We start from the raw sequence: 13,463 nt of genomic DNA, 5'->3' as shown, positions 1-13,463 counted from the left end.
AACCCCTACTGCTTAGAGCGGCATTTGTTTCTATTTCTCACACCCGATGAAATTGCCAATTGGTGCAAAATTAGGGACAGTTTTGTGCCAGCATAGGACCCATACAGACCCTTATTCCATTAGCGAAGGTTAGGTTTGAACCCATATCCCAGGATCTAGTTTCTAACCCCATGCACCACACAGTTCCCCTGTTCCCAATATGTCTGGACGGTTATTGAGTTATTAACAGCGCCACTTGTCTTTTTTTCCAGAGAGGAATGGGAACAGAGTTAAAATGAAAATTAGACTATTACTCGATGAACACTTACATTACAAAACTATGGTTTCTACACCATTAAAGTAACAGACAGGAGGGTATCATATGAACATATTGAGCACCCATTTACTACTATCCACAAGTCCTTTCTTAAAGGGTCAACTGATGGGGAAATGTAGTCCAGGGGATACCTGGACCCTTGCTGGCTCCTTTCAGTCACCCCACTTTGTGTGATTTACACTAGGTTTTCATTGCTGTCACTGTTCCATCTCCCTTCGTCTTTACCTCTCTAGTTCCACTTATTAATGGGACAGTGTTGTGGGAGCTTTACTCTGTATCTAACCCGTCCTGTACCTGAAGTGTTTGATGGGACAGTGTAGATGGAGCTTTTTACATAGAATGTACAGCACAGAAACAGGCCCTTCGGCCCAACAGGACTATGTCAGTGTTTATGCTCCACACGAGCCTCATCCCACCTTTCTTCATCTAACCCCATCAACGTATCCTTCTATTCCTTTCTCCCTCATGCTTTTATCTAGCTTCCCCCTTACTCTGTATCTAACCCGTGCTGTACTTGCCCTGGGAGTGTTTGACGCTGACAATGATTCACAAAATGGGAAAAGTGTTTCCTTCCTCCCGCACTGATATCCCTGAACTTGATAAGTACAAAATTCACAAAAAATGAACTTCATATTTATTAAAGGGAAAGAATGGGTGGGAAGGGGTGCTTTTTGAAAGGAATTTTTCCCACCAGCTTTTTCCTTCCTTTTTTTGGCTTTAATTTTGTTTTCCATTGCTTTATTTAGATGCCTTTTCTCTTTCTGTTCCATCCAGTCTTTTTATCTCCTTGTCATTTTATCAGTTCCACTTCTGTATTTATTTCTCATTTCTATAGACACTCATTCATCTTTGTCGATTCTTTTTGTCTGTCTTTTTCTTTCTGCTTCTGTCTTCTCAAGTGTTGCATGAATATCAACAGAACATTAAAAAAATATCCAAACCATCCTCAATTTATCACTGTCAGCACAGTGTGACGCTCACTACAAAAAACACTACATTGAAAACCTTGTACAAGCAGACAGCAACCACTCTCCTCCCTGATAACAATAATTTATCTTCTCTAGTTATTCTCTGACATCAATGACATTGAATTTAGACAACGTCTGTTAATGGAGCAGCGTATCTGTAAATATCGTCCCTCTTGAGGGTTGATCACCTGTGACATGGTTGTGTGTGTGTGGCTTTCATTAAAAGTAACTGACTTCAGGGATGGGAACTTTATCCAAGTAAAGCTGAGAGACTGGAGTGCTGGCAGTGCCTCATAGGGCAAAAGGCGCTTGTGCCATCTGAAGAAGTCGTTATTCTTATTTCATGGTCAGTACTCCCACCACAATGACATTCTGACCTCAGAACAAAATAGACACAAAATGATGTAATTTTTATCCAACCAGTTTATTCCAGCAGACCCTCTCAAGGATTTATTTTCCTAAATGCGGCGTCAATCCGTATCTGTGAAGGTTAGATCATGAAATCAGACACAAGATGTCTTGTATCTGTAAATATAAAGAAACAATGAGCCGTTTGGAAAACATTTCCAGCTGGGTACTGTTGCAAGTCACTTCATTTGTGCCAAAGGTTTTTAAGCACATGAACGTTTAAGTCATCAAATTCCATCATCCTTTCTGCGTTTGTTGCAGCTGGATATTAGGCATGGTTACCACACATGGCTTTCAATTAAGCACACCGTTGTTTGTTAAATTACTACTAGAGGTTTCTCAATCCACCCAATGGAAAGTAAAATGCAATAAAACAAACTTAGTATCTGAACAATGACAAATAAAACCCTTGACTTTTGGCAACAAGTTGGCAATTAATGTAAAATGGCACCAAACCCAAAACAGGCACCCAAAACCAAAGATAGCACCAAAACCAAAACTGATGCAACCCCTCAAAATGGTACCAATTCAAATTGGCACCAAAACCAAAATTGACACTCAGCCCCACTGTTTCAGAGTATGTGTTTTATATTAGGATACAGTAGTGTAATGCTTATAGTACTGAACTAATAACCCAAAGGTTTTGAGGTCAAATTTCACCATTGTATGCTGTGAAATTGAATTCAGTGAATTTCATAATTTCTGCACTGGCACAATAGCTCAAAGCTCTCAGGTGCTGCCACGTCCAGTCGCGAATGGTGTTGGACAATTAAGCAACTAACAGGAGGAGAAAGTTCCATGAACATCCCATCCTCAATGATGGTGGAGTTCAGCATGTGAGTGCAAAAGAAAAAGCTGAAGCATTTGCAACCATCTTCAGCTAGAAGTGCCAAGTGGATAATAGAAACATAGTGACAGGAGTAGGCCGTTCAGCAAATTAAACCTGTGCCGCCATTCAATTATATCGTGGCTGATCTACACCTCAAATTCATTTACCCACTTTTGCTCCATATCGCTTGGTACCCTTACCTAACAGAAATCTATCGATTTCAGTTTTGAAAACTCCAACTGACTCAGCATCTGAACCCAGAACTGAATGAGGTACTCCAAGTGAGGTCTGATCAAGGCTCCATACAACTAAGCATAACTTCCTCCCTTTGTATTCTAGCCCCCTTGAGTTAAAGGCCAACATTCCATTAGCCTTAGTAATTGCTTTTCGTACCTGTCCACTAGCATTTAGTGATTGTGCACATGGACACCCAAATCTCTTTACTCCTCCACAGTTCCCAGTTTCTCACCATTTAGAAAATACTCTGACTTATCTTTCTTGGATCCAAAGTGAATGACCTCACACTTTCCCACATTGACTCCATTTGCCACATTTACCCACTCACTTAATCTATCTATGTCCCTTTGTAACTTCCTGCTCCCATCTGCATTACTTACTGTGCTCCCAACTTAGTGTCATCTGCAAAATTCGATATACAACTCTATTCCTTCATCCAAGTTATTGATAAATATGATGAAAAGCTGAGGCCCCCGTACAGATCCCTAAGGAACACTACTTGTCACATCCTGCCAATCAGAGTACATTCCCTTTATCCCTACTCTCTGTCTCCTACCTCCCAACCAATTTCCAACCCATGCCGCAAGGTTGCCTCCAATTCCATAAGCTCTCATTTTAGCTAATAATCTCTTGTGCAGAATCTTATCAAATGCCTTCTGAAAGTCGATATAGACACTCCCTTATCCACCTTGTTAGTAACCTCCTCAAAAAATTCAACTAAATTAGTCAGACATGACTTACCCATCTCAAATCAACTCTAACCCTCTCTGATCAGCTCAAATTTTTCCAAGCTCAGTTACTTTGTCCCTAATGACAGATTCTAGTAATTTCCCCACAACTGATGTTTAGACTGATAGGTCTGTAGTTTCTTAAATAATGGAGAGATATTCGCAATTTTCCAATCCAACAGCATAATTCCTGAATCAAAAGAGCTTTAGGAGATTATTACTAACGCATCTGCAATTTCCTCACCTACTTCTTTTAATACCCTGGGATGGAAACCATGAGGTCCTGAAGATTTGTCTATATTAAGTCTCATTACTTTCTCCATTACCATTTTTTTAGATATTAAATCCAATAAGTTCCTCCCTTTGATTTATTTTTAGTTTCCCTTGTACCGCTGGTATTTTGTCCTATTCTTCTATTGTGAAGACAGATGCAAAGTGCTCATTTAACAAGTCTACCATTTCCTTATTGTTGATTACAGTATGACCTGCATCTGTCTTTAGTGGGCCCACATTTCCTTTAGCCACTCCCTTTCTCTTAATATATTTATAAAAAATGTTAGTTAGCAGTCCTCCTCCTGAGGTCCCCAACTTCACAAATGCCAGTCTTCAGCCAATTCGAGTCATTAAACGTAATATCAAGAAACGGCTGAGTGCACTGAACACAGCAAAGGCCAGGGGCCCCAACAACATGACAGATGTAGTGCTGAAGACCTGTGTTCCAGAACTAACCGTGCCTCTAGCCAAGCTGTTCCAGTACAGCTACAACACTGGAATATACCCAACAATGTAGAAAATTACCCAGGATGTCTTGTCCACAAAAAGCAGGACAAATCCAATCTGGCCAATTACCGCCCTATCAGCCTACTCTCAATCATCAGCAAAGTGATGGAAGGAGTCGGCAACAGTGATATCAAGTGGCAATTACCCACCAATAACCTGCTCGCTGATGCTCAGTTTGGATTCTGCCAGGGCCACTCAGTTCCAGACCTCATTGCAGCCTTGGTCCAAACATTGACACAAGATCTGAATTCCAAAGGTGAGGTGAGAATGACTGCCTTTGGCATCAAGGCAGCATTGATCGAGTGTGGCACCAAGGAGTTCTAGTAAGACTGAAGTCAATGGGAATCAGGGGGAAAACTCTTCAGTGGCTGGAATCATATCTGGCACAAAGGAAGATGGCTGTGGATATTGGAGGCCAATCATCTCAGCCCCAGGACATTGCTGCAGGAGTTTCTTAGGGCAGTGTCCTAGGCCCAATTATCTTCAGCTGCTTCATCAATGACCTCCCTTCATCGTGAGGTCAGAAGTAAGGCTGTTTGCTGATGATTGCACAGTGTTCAGGTCCATTTGCAATTCCTCAGGTATTGAAGCAGCCCATACCTTCATGCAGCAAGAGCTAGACAACATCCAAGCTTGGGCTGATAAGTGGCAAGTAACATTCACGCCACACAAATGCCAGGCAATAACTATCTAGAACAAGAGAGAGCCTAACCACCTCCCCATGACATTCAATAGCATTACCATTGCAAAATTCCCCACCATCAACATTCTGGGCATCACCATTGATCAGAAGCTCAACTGGACCAGTCTCATTAATGCCATGGCTACTAGAGCAGGTCAGAGGCTGGGTATTCTGTGGCAAGTGACTCACCTCCTCACTCCCCAAAGCCTCTCCACTACCTACAAGGCACAAGTGGAGTGTGATGGAATACTCTCCACTTGCCTGGGTGGGTGCAGCTGCAACACTCAAGACACCATCCAGGAAAAAGCAATCCACATGATCAGCTCCTCATCCACCAGCTGAAACGTCCCTCCACCACTAGCATACTATGGCTGCAGTTTGCACTATCTACAGAATGCACTGCAACAACTAGCTTCTTTGACGGCACCTCCCAAACCCACGACCTCCACCACCCAGAAGGACAAAGGCAGAAGGCGAATGGGTACACCATCATCTCCAGGTTCCCCTCCAAGTCACAAACCATCCTGCATTGGATATATATCGCCGGTCCTTCATTGTCATTGAGTCAAAATCCTGAAAAACTCTAATTAACAGTGATGTATGAGAACCTTCACCACACGGACTGAAGCGGTTCAGGAAGAAGGCTCACCACCACCTTCTCAAAGGCAACTAGGAATGGGCAATAAATTCTGGCCTTGTCAACGATGCCCACCCCCCAAAAATAAAAAAGAATAAAATTAAAAAATTGACTGATGGATTCTTGTAAAAATCCAACTTGTTCATCTACCTAATCTGGCCTACACATGACTCCAGTCCAACAACATAATACAAAGCACATAACCCTCATACAGTAAAACATTTTTTTTATTCGTTCATGGGATGTGGGTATCGCTGGCAAGGCCAGCATTTATTGCCCATCCCTAATTGCCCTTGAGAAGGTGGTGGTGAGCCCACTTCTTGAACTGCTGCAGTCCGTGTGGTGAAGGTTCTCCCACAGTGCATATAAAGCACACACAATGTTCAGTCTATTTTATCTGCATTTCAATGTAAGATATCAATCGATTCAGGGAATCTGAGCAAGGAGTGTGCACAGGGAGTCTGAACAAGGAGTCTGAGCAAGGAGTATGCACAGAAAATCTGAACAAGGAGACTGCACAGGGAGACTGAGCAAGGAGTGTGCACAGAGAGTCTGACCAAGGGGTCTGCACAGGGAGTCTGAGCAAGGAGTGTGCACAGAGAGTCTGACCAAGGGGTCTGCACAGGGAGTCTGAGCAAGGAGTGTGCACAGAGAGTCTGACCAAGGGGTCTGCACAGGGAGTCTGAGCAAGGAGTCTGCACAGGGAGTGTGCAGAAAGTCTGAATAAGGAGTGTGAGTGCACTGAGTTGCATAAACTCTTGTAGATATCCTTAAAGACTTTACTGCAACAGAATCACACTTTACAAAATTCACACAACCATACTTATACTATCCTTCCGCTCTTCTCAAGGCGCCGACTCTTGCTGTGGTATAGCTCCAGGACACCGACTGTCCTCCAGTACCCAATCTTTACAGGTGAGTCTAAACACTGAGGCCCCATATTCGCCCTGCTCCACCTAGGCCTAGGTCAGGCACAGCGCCTGAAGTGTGCTACGTCTAATGTGACCTGAACCCTCCTGGATTTGTGGGTTCAAGTCGTTAACATGGTCCTCAAGTACCCTCGTCACAGGCCCATGGCAGCGGGAATGGCCACAGGTTGTGGGGTCTTCAGCCTTCTGTCCAAAATCAACAGCCAGGTGCCGCCGGTCCCGGGTGTCAAACCTGGGGAAAAAAGGCCACTTGTCTTTACAGACCTCTGTGGCCTTGACGCATGCTGCCTCTCACATTCTCTAACCTGAGGGAGGGCGGGCACAAGGGCTAGCTTTTTTGGGCGCCCCACCAAATGGGGCTATAGAACCATTGGAGCGTCATTAGGCCTCTCCCCCCCCCCCCCCCCTCATTACCATACTGTTACAGTGCCTGCTTCTGTTGGAAGTACATATCTCCAAGCCCTTCCCCCTTGGTGAAAGTCCCAGAAGTCCTGGGGCAACATCTGCACTTTTTTCTCTCCTTTGCATCTGGGAACTGAGCATTCCCCAGGTGCGTAGGGAGCCTGAGTGGCTGCAGGACATTCAACCGTGGAGAGCATCTCAGCTGACCCAAGCCTGTCCTCACTTGATGTCCACACGTGCATCACCACAAGGGGACATTGAATAGTGATCAGGAGTGGTAGCAGAGGCACTGAGGCCAATTGTAACGTCCCTGCTTTCAGCTCCAGCCAACATCACCTAACTCGACATAGGCCAAGGATCAAATCTACGACCACCTGGTCGGTACTGCTCAATCCTATGCTGGCCCAGCACCTAATAACTGAGCTGTTTGTAGAACTTACATGTTTAATGCAGTAACGCAATTTGAAGATAAGAACTTTTATCGCTGGAGCTGGTTTAAGTGAACTGGATATTGTATCAGTTTCTACCCAATATATCAACTCTTCTTTGACAAAATAACTGGTCGACCTCATCAGAGTCGGAGGCTGCTCTGAAATATTTGGCTCTGTGATACTTCTTGCCAGGAACTGCCCTCTTATGCTTCTTTTCATCTACGTTTTCCATTCAGCACTGTAAAAATTGGAACTTTCATCAGCAGCAAACCTATCTCATCAGGCAGGCTACAAACTAAGGGAAGCAGCTTGCATTCCAATTTGTATTTTTTACTGTCACAGAAAAATTGTGTTTTTATTCACATGGTTGAAGTCTGTGCAGTCCCTGTAGCAATGTTAAAGGTGGGGGAGGGGGAGTGAGGGTCCGTGAAAAACGGCTCAGTGTTACCATTTCGGTTTAATGTAGTCCAGCAAAGCCCCCCGGACGTGTCTGTGGATAACAGCACTGCACGGTATGAGGCAGGAAAGTCCCAGGTTCCAACAGTCTGATCACAACAGCTCCCCCAGTGCAGTACTGAGGGAGTGCTGCAATGTCGGAGGTGTCGTCTTTAGGATGAGACATTAAACAGAGGCCCCGACTGCCCTCTCAGATGGACGTAAAAGATCCCACGGCACTATTTCGAAGAACAGTATGGAAGTTCTCCCCGGTATCCTGGTCAATATTTATTCCTCAACCGACATCACTAAAACAGATTACCTGGTCATTATCACATTGCTGTTAGTGGGACCTTGCTGTGTGCAAATTGGCTGCCACATTTCCTACATTACAACGGTGACTACACTTCAAAAGTACTTAATTGACTGTGAAGCGCTTTGGGACGTCCTGAGGTCGTGAAAGGCGCTATATAAATGCAAATCTTTCTTTCTTTTTGTTCAGTGCCCCTGGACAGGAACGGGAAGATCAGCCAGGATTGCTGCTCCTGGTCACTAGCTGCAAGGCTAGTGACCAGGAGCAGCAAAGTGGGGGAAGGACCAGCCTCGGCTGATAGAAGAGTCAGTCAACACTCACTGTCCAGGGCGAGGGGCCTGACGGTATCTCGGGCTCTAGAAAAGTACCCCAGTATGAGTTAGCACCTTCAGGAAGGGGAGAGGAAAAACCAAAAAACAAATCCAAAGCCTAGTTTCACCTCTCCATCTGAAGGGATGGACTATGCTTGTTTATATTTTTGTTAAAATTATGTTGCAGTATCCTTAAGCACACACAGCAGTGTCCACATTTACTCTCATGTTCTGCAGCTGGGATTGATTCTAAGGCAGACCAAGACCATGAAGACCTTGTAAAGTAACACTGATTTCACTTACAGCTCCATCATTATCTACTAAACCGTTACAAAACATACTTCAAGTTCAGAATGCCCTTACTTGGATCAAAGGAGCTAATTGCATCAATGGGGGGGGGGGGGGGGGGGGGCGGGGTGGCGGTGGACAGCATTAAACTGCAGGTCTGAATGTCCTAAAGAAGTTAATTTTTTCACCCTTCTCTCGCTAGGGTATGGGACCGACCAGGGGTAAAGGGCAGCCACTGTGGCTTCACCCAATTGACCATTCTTGAGGTGTGAGCCCAGACAGTGAGTGTTGGCAAGCTATTCACCCGAATAGAGCATTACAGCTCCTGTCCACACCCAATGTCAATGCACATTTTCCAGCAGGGATCACTGAACAGAGATCAGGATCCTGGCTGATTTCTCTCCTTTTGAGCCCAGAGGCAGAGACCAAGGGTACAGTAGCCTGGTGGTTATGGTGCTTAACTAGCAACCCAGGAATTGTGAGTTCAAACCCTACTATGGCAAGTTGTGAAATTTAATTCAATAAATCTGGTAATTTGTGGCTAGCACCAGAAAAATTACCATGAAAGCTGCCGATTGTTGTAAAAACCCAACTGGTTCACTAATGTCCTTCATGGGGGGAACCTGCCACCCCTACCTGGTCTGGCCTTCATGTGACTCCAGTCCCACATTATGTGGATGACTCTTAATGCCCTCAGGGCAGCCAAGGATGAGCAATAAATATTGCCTTGCCAGCATCACCCACATACCAAAAATAATTTTTTACAATGGGTTTGATTTTCAGGAAGTTCTGGGGCAGGCTGTGGCGTAAAATTGGGCAGGGACACATTTTTCTCCTCTGTACCGCCCAATGCCAAGAACCACTGATATAAAACCAGCATTGCCATGTAGCAACATAAAGCTGGAAGTGACTGCAAAGGGTGAAATAGGTACAGTCAAAGATGCTGCAAAACCTTCTTCTGGCCAGAAAGGCAAGTGGATTCTTGGAGGTTAAGACTGCTCTCCACAATCTGTGTGCTTTCCCATGACAGCAGTTGAGCAGTTATAACAAGGTCCATTCTGCCACCTGATCTTAAAGCTATTGGAATTCTGAGGGCATGCGTCAAGTGCCTGGATTGGTCTGGGGTGTCCTGCAATACAGTGTGCCTAGGGTCTCAAGGATAGTGGTGGGGTGCTGCATGCTCCACAACTTAGCCTTGCAAAGAGGCTTTCTCACGGAGACCCTGGAGGAAGAAGCTGAAGAGGAAGTATAACTTTAGCCAGTGACAAAGTGGCAGCTCCAGACCAATCTGTAGCAGATTTTCCCACAGCAGGGCCCTATGGCCAGTCTTAGCTTCTGCCATGAGAATTTGAATTCAGATTTTTTTGGAATCTGGAAATAAAAAGGTTGTATGAGTAAAAGTGACCATGAAGCTGTCGGATTATCGTAAAAACCTAACTGGTTCACTCATGTCCTTTAGGAAACCGTCCCTAAAGGGAGAAGGGAGTTGAGTGGTCAGCAGCAGCATGAAGAGGATGCCGAGGGCAGCCCATTGCCAGCTGCAAGAAACATTCAGGCCAGTCTGATGCAGGAGACCATTGCCCAACTTTCAATTCTACCCATTACATGAAGTCAGGTCTACATCTCCACCTTCCCACCAGAAAGATGCACTCGTGCACAGAAACTTGTCTGCAACAATCAAAGACACTTCCAAAATCATTGGTTAGCTGGAGCATCCTTATTTTTTTAATTCATTCTTAGAATGTGGGTCCATTCCTCGTTGCTGAGAAGGCGGTGGTGGACCTCTCCTTGAACCACTGCAGCCATCGTCGTGAAGGCGCTCCCACAGTGCTGTTTAGCGGTCTGATACAACAGTCAACCTCATCTTTGGGGACTGGAGTCACATGTAGGTCAGACTGGGTTAGGACGGCAGCTACATTCCCTAAAGGACATTAGTGAACCAGTTGGGTTTTTACGATAATCCGACAGCTTCATGGTCACTTTTAACTCATACAACCCTTTTATTTCTAGATTTAAAAAAAAAAATCTGAATTCAAATTCTCATGGCAGAGGCTAAGACTGGCCATAGGGCCCTGCTGTGGGGAAATCTGCTGCAGACTGGTCTGGAACTTGCACTTTGTCATTGGCTAAAGTTATGCTTTTTTTTGTTTTCTTTTATCTTTCTTCCCGCCCCAAAAGATGGCAATTTCTGATGCTGCGGGAGTCAGTTGTGACCTTTCCTGGCAAGCAATCTGCTGGTAATTAGAATGTTGGATGTCAAAATATCTACCAGCATTTCACTAAGTCACTTGTGTTACACTCGAGTGCTGTGTTCTTGTTTTGTGCTTGTTTTCTTTTGATGCACACACATCCATCATGATACTGTAGATATGGATAGGGGACTCCTCCAACAAAGCCATTGTCATTCGAATAGACCACCTCTGGGTTCTCCACATATATTCAATGCCCTTCAAACATTCTATTTTAAAAGCAGGACCTCTGAGGCATAGGTCCTGAGGAGCTTCACCCAATGAGCTCCAGTCCCTCAGGCCAACAAAGACCTCCCTCCTCAACCATCAGCTTTGGCTTAGTGATAGCTCTCTCACCTCTGAGCCAGAAAGTTGTGAGTTCAAGTCCCACTTTAGAGACATGAGCACATGATCCAGGCTGACACTTCAGTGCAGTACTGAGGGAGTGCTACACTGGCGGAAGTGCTGTCTTTTGGATGAGATGTGAAACCAAGTCCTCTCAGGTGGATGTAAAAGATCCCATGGTACTATTCTAAGAACAGAAAGTTCTCCGAAATCTTGGCTAACATTTATCTCTCAACCAACACCACCAAAAAGAACCTAGATTATCCGATTATTTATCTCACAGCTGTTTATGCATAAATTGGCTCTCGTGTTTTGCCACATTACAACAGTGCCTATACTTCAAAAGTATTTCATTGGCTGTAAAGCATGTTGGAATGTCTTGCAGTCATGAAAGGCACTATATAAATGCAAGTTCTTTCGTTCTTCATCTTCCACCCCCAGATCCTGTGCGCATTTGTGCTGTGTGTCATCCTGATCCATTCCCCACTGGCTTGCTGCCTAATGCTCCCTCTCCCCTGTGCATGACTCTGGCTGGTGCTTTGGAGGCACAGGGTGAATGAGAGCTCATGTGAAGAAGTGCAGGTAGGGCCTGAAGCAGAGGGGTCTGAATGTTTATCATCTTCCTGCTCTACTCGCTGGTGAAGTGGAATATCTAGAAAAGGACAAGATGAGAGATCAGAATGGGCTCCTAAGGAGTTGGGTAGACATGTGGCTTGCAGTAAAAGGAGTGGCATCAAGGTTTTATTATCTCATTCACTGTCATGTCGTGTGTACTCCAGCAATATGAGGAGCTGAATGTAATGACAAACCTGCAGATGGCACCTGCCCTCCAACTTCTGTCTCCTATATCCTCTCCCGTGTGCTTGCTCAGAAGCTTCAAGGCTTCCTCCTCGAATGGGTTGAAAGGGAGGAGATTATGGGGTCCACAACCTCTGACCAATCTCTAGGTGTTTATGGACTGTTTTCTCTTGAAGAAGGCGGCGGACAGTGTAAGTGCTCTTTGATTGCCATTAGATTCAGCTTAAACCAGATGTCAGCAGGTAGACCATAATAAGATGACAACTGCATGATACAAGCTGCTGCAGTGAGTGAAAGTGCGATTGGAGGTGTAGGCTTGGGGTGTAGAGACGATGGCTTCTCCAGGACAGTAATGGAAAGCTCTTCAAGCAGTGCAGCACAGTGAGGGGAAGGAGGCTGCAAATGCCAAACAATTTTGTGCAGTGCATTCCTGGAGGTTGGGTCTGACTCTTCATACCTTGGCTGACTTGGTACGGTTGCTAAACTTCTTGCATACCAAGTAGTGAGGAGTTGTGGAGATGGCCAGGGGCATCTTGCCTTGCCCCTCCCCTGAACCTAGCTGAGGAGAACTTCTGTAGGGGCAGTTCATGTCGATGGTTGAAGTCCCACCCTGCCACACCTGATGCTGCCGGAGAGGAAGATTCAACCACAATTGTAGTGTCCTTATTAGCACCCTGGCTGAATTCAGCTAACATACCATAGACTGAGGAGGGAACCTCGGATCTTCTGGTCTGCAATGTTGGTTACCTCACTAGGCGGTGCGTTTAACATTTTAGCCATTTGCAGAGCTAAGATATTTACCTAAAGATGAGAGTGACCCATCTTGGAATTAGGCCACATGAAGAATTGGAGATTTGATTTTGGAGGCAGGTTTTCAGAGGATACTGAGCAGCTGAAGAGGAAGGAAAAAGTACAGGGCTAATTACCAACTAACTGCACTGTGTCTTAGAGCTTCCTTCTCGCAAACAGCAACATAAGGAAAGAAGCAGCTTAGCTGGTATTCCAGAGAGACGTCCCAAGGAGATAATTCCGCAATTAATCACATCACTGTCCAAAAGAGCTCCTTAAAAATCACATCATGAAATTTTGATGTAAATTTCCTTATGGTCCCAGTAAACTCCAAAGCTGTTTGAAATAATAAAACAGCTGAATGTCTGCATGTTTATTAACTGGGAAACATGGCTTATTCATCCAAACCACGACATTGTGTGTCCGCTGACAGATTTATTACCCTAAATGTCTCTCTGCCTCTTTCTGTATCTCACATCCTCTTTAAGTGCCATGAGACATTCTCTATAGAAAGGGGCTATATAAATGTAAGTTGTTGTCTCTTTTTCTCTGCTTTTTTGGTCTGTTTTTTCACTCCTTTTTCCCAATGTTTTTGTCTTTCTTGTTTCT

General features: G+C 44.8%; 1 long non-coding RNA gene across 1 annotated transcript in view; it reads right to left on the bottom strand.

The window, feature by feature from the left end:
• Positions 1-1,706: 1,706 nt before the first annotated feature.
• The window catches only part of LOC137301281 (uncharacterized), a 42,828-nt gene continuing 31,071 nt past the window's right edge, over positions 1,707-13,463 (bottom strand). The window contains exon 3 of the long non-coding RNA XR_010958255.1: positions 1,707-1,809. This is a non-coding gene — a long non-coding RNA (uncharacterized lncRNA). The remainder of the gene's footprint in view (positions 1,810-13,463) is intronic.

Source organism: Heptranchias perlo, chromosome 33 (assembly GCF_035084215.1).
Source record: "Heptranchias perlo isolate sHepPer1 chromosome 33, sHepPer1.hap1, whole genome shotgun sequence".
Classification (NCBI taxonomy): Eukaryota; Metazoa; Chordata; class Chondrichthyes; order Hexanchiformes; family Hexanchidae; genus Heptranchias; species Heptranchias perlo.
This window is presented reverse-complemented; position numbering and strand designations above follow the sequence as displayed.